The sequence below is a fragment of the Arabidopsis lyrata genome (genome assembly GCF_000004255.2).
Source record: "Arabidopsis lyrata subsp. lyrata unplaced genomic scaffold ARALYscaffold_70, whole genome shotgun sequence".
Taxonomy (NCBI): domain Eukaryota; kingdom Viridiplantae; phylum Streptophyta; class Magnoliopsida; order Brassicales; family Brassicaceae; genus Arabidopsis; species Arabidopsis lyrata.
In genome coordinates this window covers 10,835-17,326 of record NW_003302500.1, presented here as the reverse complement: position 1 = coordinate 17,326, position 6,492 = coordinate 10,835, and the positions used below count along the sequence as shown (strand labels likewise).

Genomic DNA, 6,492 nt, shown 5'->3' with positions numbered 1-6,492 from the left:
CTATCAACCTACATAGTCGCCTAATAGTCGTAAAAATAGTAGTCTAATAGTCGCATATTAGACACAAAATTTAACGACTACGTAGTCACTAATAAACGTAGTCGTATTATTAGTCGCCAAATTGTCGTAACATAGTCACTAAAACTTTACGACTAAGTTACGACTACACTTAGGAGACCAACTATACATGCGGTTTAATCGTAGCATAGTCGTAAGTTAGTCGTATTATAGTTACGACTATGTTACGACTAATATGGCGACTCATCATATATAGTCGTAATTTAGTCGCAAAATAACGACTAATTTAACGACTAAAAAGTTTAGCGACTACGGATTTACGACTATATATATTAGTCGTATGATAGTCGTCTTTGCATGTTTAACGACTATTTTACGACTAATGTTGTAGTCGTTAATGGGCTGATTTCTTGTAGTGGATGGTGGAGAATGACAAGGAGAGGAATGTGAACCGAGAAGCTCTTACAGCACTTAGGAAGAGAGCTCGGACAACAAAGACTAGTATTCTTTCTCCATTCGATTCTATGATAAAGGATATCCATGGGAGCTCAACCAAACCTTTGGTCCAGGAAGTTTGTTCGACTTGTGGATCCCATGACTCTAGTGAACCGACGTGGATGATGCTCCCAGGAGCTGATCTTTTTGCTGCAATTCCGTTTCATGCTGTGCATACAATGCTAGAGAAAAGTTTTATCTTGTTCACATTTTTTGCTACTCTCTCATAAAGGCTAATGTAGTATCCTGATGAGAAAAATGGTCTACTTGTGCTGTGTGTAGATGAAGAGAAAATGGAGTTAAATTATTAAATTATTATTTATTACTTAAGAACATGTTTTACCAATAATCAACTCATTTAAAAATGATCTACACTCAAGCTCTTACATTATTTTAATACTTAATTTTCCCTAAGATCCATCTTTCAAGTTATACCAATGCATATGCCCTAAAGGCGTCTGAGTTCAAATTCTTCATTAATTTAATATCTTCCTGAAAACATGTCAGATGTAAAGTCACGAATCAGTCTAAACATAAAGTAAACATATGTACATGCATTCTTTGTCATTAATTATTCATTTATTATTTTTATTGATTATCAACATTTTGTACCTTGTAACGATGGTAGAAATCAGTGGCCACATCGCCGTTATCGCCACTGCATCTGACTGAAATTTTATTTTATTTTTAACAAATTTAATATTAAGGCTGGAATATCAGACAAAAATCCATTAATAAGAAATCATGAGTATGCATTTTGGCGAGTGACATACATGCATATTTCCTACAGTAGATGTCCCACACGCTCGGTCCTCTACAAGCTTCTTCTACGGCTCCTTCAACCTAAAAGAACATTAAGAAATTAGCCGAGAGCATACATTTTGGTTGGCAAAGGCTCAAACCAACAACCTTTAACTAGGAAATGGATTTGAAGTCTAAGCAATGGTATACTACAAAGAAAAGAAGTCTTAGAAAGATAGGAAAATCATATATTAGATAAGAAAAATTAATTTTTATTCCTATATTGAGATAGGTAAAATTTTTTGGTCTTTTTCACTAGACTTTTCAAATAATATAAACTTTAACATTTTAAAACTAATCGCCGAAATGTGTCGCAACAACGACAAATGAAACGACCATGATAATGTTGTCGAAATATATTTATATATTGTTGATAAAGGGCGAAATGTCGTGGAACTAACAATAACAAATTAAAATAACCAAATTTTTTCGTTATCGTTCATTGTTGTTGTTGTTACATGAAAAGAACTATTACCAATGTGAAGAATAAACATTGGATTTGTATTAACCTGAAACGCAGCACTGGCCGTGCCAAAGAGAAAGCCTTTGGGAAAACTAGCTCGGCTGAGTGTCTCGGTCTGAGGACAGATGGGTCCATCGGCGGAGGCCGGAGAGTTTAAGATGGCTAGGGGCAGGAACAGCCCCAAAAGAGGAAGCTTTGGAAAACACATTCTTGCTTTGCTAAGAAACTAATTAATCGGGATGGTTTTGTGTATTCGATTGAAGCTCTTTTTATGTCACTTCCACTTCCATATTTTTTTTTTGGACAGCAAAAAAAAACAAAAAAAAAACAAAAAAAAAAAAAAACAAAACGTGAGCGACTTGGATTATTTTATATTAAAAGGACCACGAATTATATTTTACGACCTGAATAATAAAGGAATTTAAAATTGTTGATGTATAGTTTATCGAGTATATGGAACTACTATCCCCCAATTAAATAAAAAAAAAAACATTTTTAATTGGGGGCAATTGAATGGTTCGAATTTACTTACACCCACACCACAGCATGTACATGCTAAGTATAAAAGAATGGTTTTCTATTGCCCCCTTACATGTTGACTCTCAATTTTATTGTTGCACAGATGGATCCTGGATTAATCCTGAAAGCAAAGCAGGCATTGGATGGGCTCTATTTAATGCTCAGCATAGAAATATACTTCAAGGCTTTTCTTCACTTGAACCTACTAGCTCAGCTATTGAAGCGGAAGCCTTGCTGCAACTCAGGAAACTGAATTATCGCAATGTCACTCTTTGTGGTGATTCATCTACTCTTTTTCATTATCTTGAACAAGCAGAGCAGCACAGTGAACCTAATTCTGGCCATATAGAGATCCAAGCGTATTTGGAGGATATCCTTGCTATGGCTGAAGATTTCTATCACTTTAAGTTTATCCCGCGTCAATTTAATGTTCTTGCTGATAGATTAGCAAAAAAAGCTAGGCTAAAAAATTCTCCTATGGTTGCTTCTTGGGTCTGTTAAATGTATTTCTAAACGTTTTTGTACTATATTTCTTTATCTAATGGATAAGTTGGCCGACAAAAAAAAAAGTATAAAAGAATGGTTCGGAATTAAAGATCACTAGGGAAAAAATGACTACTTCTAACCGATTATTCCATTTGTCTCTCATAATTACATAAGACAAACCAAAGTTTGATGGGGAACTTGCACCCACACCAAAACGTGTACATCCGCTCTGCTTGGTTGCATGTAAAACTGTAATATATACATTCTATCAATAATTTATATAATATAGTTTTAAGGATAGTTTTTTCTTTTCTAAGGAGTCTAATATAATTTTTAGAAATATTTTTATCGCAATTATGAAATCTGTTAGTTTTATAAGAGAGAAAATTTTGCATATATACGGGTCAAGAAAAATAACGTGAGAGACGAAGAGAGGCGGTTTGTGTTTCAGTTATAGTAGTTTTACACCATGCAAAATCGGAAATTTAACACTAGCTTCTTTGTGATATAAAAGTGTTCAATAAAAAAAAAAATCTAAACACGTTGTAATTCTTCTCATTTCATTTCGACGGACGTATAAATCGTTTGGCGACGGTGGGATCTTCCATTTCCTTTTCTTTTCTTTGATAAGGATTTTCCTTATTTCCTTAAACATTTTTATTATATTAAAATACCATGAGATCCACGTTAGTAGTTATATATATATATATATATTATATATATATATATATATATATAACTATAATTTACAGCGGAATTTATAGCATGACGGCATGACCGTCTGAGGGATCCATCACCGTGCCTACACCTATAGGGGAGCAGGGAATTAATCGGCAGATCATACTGCTCCGCTAAATGATTTTATAACACAGACGTCGCCATGCTTTACCAATTTATTTCATAAGCTTCATTTTTGTCTGGGGATTGAAAACTCTTAATTAGAAAGCTTATCTAATTAACTTCACGAATCAGTATAACTTCTTGTCTCCGAAACCAATTATTGTCGTAAACAACCATCAATCTGAAGTTCAATGTACACAAGTCAAATAACGACAATAATATTGAATATTATCATCATCATATATACTGTTATTGTTGATATGTGCATAGAAACTCTTTTTAATTTTTTCAAGTATCTAAAAATATCGAAACTTTTTTCTTTTCTTATAACAAATATGTGTATTGAAACTTCTTAGCAAGGAACATACAGTATTACCAAATCATCTTATGTTAAGAGGCAACTAAACTAATATATTGACAATTTCACATTGATAACACACTTTTGCAATTTCATTATAAGAAAACTATACAGACCAACATCTTTCAGAATGTGGAATATTATTTATAAGTTTTTACATAGTAATGAAACGGTGGCATATAAAAAAAAACAAAATCAAAGAATTGGTTACATTTGACTTCACTCTTGGTCACTGGCGACTGCAATATTTACATTTAACTTGGAACAAAAAAAAAAAAAATTTTAAAAAATTTGTTTTATAGAACGACATTAGGATTGTAATCGATGAAACTAATAAAGAATTATAACATGATAATATGTAATACGATATTGGTTTGTGCTGATGTTATTGTTGTATTACTATCTAGATATTTTGACTAAATATTTTGTCATAATAAAATCATTTTCTTTAAATGTGAATACATGTAACCGAGCTTTGTGGCCTAGTGGTAAAGGGGTCACAACTGTGACTTCCGCCGCCAGGGTTCGAGGCACGGCCACTAACAGGTTTACATAGGGGAATTGCCAGTCTCGTGGGATTAGTCTTTGGGTCTAGGAAGCCTTTAGGAGATCCGCGGTTATTAAAAAAAAAATGTGAATACATGTCGGTGAAATAAATGAAAAGACTGTGTAAGCGTTTCTTTATTTCTTTCGTCGGATTGTAGATCCAATCTTTTGAGTATTACAAGAAGATATCGGAAATTGTAGATAAGATGCATGGTGCTGAATGTGTTTCATCAATGGCTCCTTCTATCATTAAATGTCCACTCGACATATTTTATGGTTTGAATTAATATTTAGAAGAAAAATAAAAATATATAGAAAAAATAAAAATATATAGAAAAAACTTTTTAAGTGGCACTGAGATGGCAAGTAGGCATAAATCAAATTTTTTAAGGAATTAATTTTTTTTTTTTTTTGGTGCGATTTTTAAGGAATTAATTAGTAACATTATAACAGAGCCGATAATTATTACCAAAAAAAGAAAACAGGGCCGATAATTTATTTTAGTCACAGATCCGATATCGCCTGTGTGAAAACATTAACGTGCCTTTATTCATCAACCACTCGTCATTTCATTACAATTTCAGTAATTCAATTAACAAATCTAGTGTTGAATCAGCTTGATTTGTTTATGTCCACTTTCGAGTGAGCTTGATTTACACTTAATTAGTTAATTGGATAACTAATCTTATTGCATTATAATTATTACTATTCCCTCCATCTCACCAAGATGAATTTTTTGGAAAAAAAGTTTGTCCCACAAAGATAGAAATTTTGTGTTTCCAATGTAAAATTTAAAATAATTTCCTTATCTTACCTTTATTAAATAACAATAAATAATATAATTTTTAAAATGTGGTACAATGTTAAAAGGTTAAAATTGTCATTATACATTAATTCTTAAAAAATTGAAATTTCTATAAAATCTATCTGTGTGGGACGGAAAGAATATTATTTACTTGTGAGACGACCATAGATGGACCTTTTTAATACCAATATTGCAGCCAGGTAGCACACTGGTTAGTGGTTACGATGTAAATTAGTTTAGTTGAAGTGTGGGTGACAAAGGAAATCTGAACGGAGGCTAATTTACGGTTTCGCCACTACATTTGTCAATTATTTTTATTTTTCTGTAATATCGGTCAATTATTGGGGCATTCTAATTGACTAATTCAATGAACGGGGAAAGTTGTACCAAACTGCCAACTTATTTCTGCACTTAAAATATTACTCGTAATAAAGTAAATATTTTCCTAGTCACTAAATTTATGACATCACTATATATTAAAAGGAATTACATGATCAAATTTCCAACATGTACCAATAATTTTTATTTATAAATCTTATTATCTACTTAAATTATTAAGTAAATAAAACATATACTCACAAGTCACAATCTACTACATATCTTCATAAAATCCAAACATTTAACTTTTTCATTGCTTTTATATATTGGTTTTTTAAAAAAGGAAATTATTGTCTGTCAGTTTCGGGTTTTGATTTATTTTTTTATAGTTAAAACTGTATTTTATATATCAAAATATTTTTTTTTTTTTTTTTTTTTTTTTTTTTTTTTTTTTAATTAGTTAATATTCATTTAAATCTTCCCATATGGGCTTGGAAAAAGCCTTACAAACTATGACCTAGTTACAAAAAAGCCTAATAAGAAATTTGCCGGAGACAGATTTGAAGGATCGAACCCTGCTGATGGACGACTGCACGGTGGCCGGAGCATTAGATCCGGTGAACCCGAGATACCCAACTTCACAGCAGCGTCGATAGATCGAAAAAACCAGTCGGAAGGGTTCAATTCCCAACCGCGATCTCTTTCCGTCGACACGCTAGATCCGCCAGAGATCTCCCGGAAAGCTAGCCGCCGCGACAACCGGTTCTACGGAGTCGGGTCCCGACCTAGCAACCCAACCCATAGATTTATCCCCTTCCTTCCCTCTTGTCGTCCTGGCGTGTA

The 6,492-nt window shown here is 32.7% G+C and overlaps 1 pseudogene; it reads right to left on the bottom strand.

Annotated features, from left to right (window-relative positions):
* The window catches only part of LOC9299041, a 15,164-nt pseudogene extending 13,179 nt beyond the window's left edge, over window positions 1-1,985 (bottom strand).
* Between the last annotated feature and the right edge of the window lie 4,507 nt (window positions 1,986-6,492).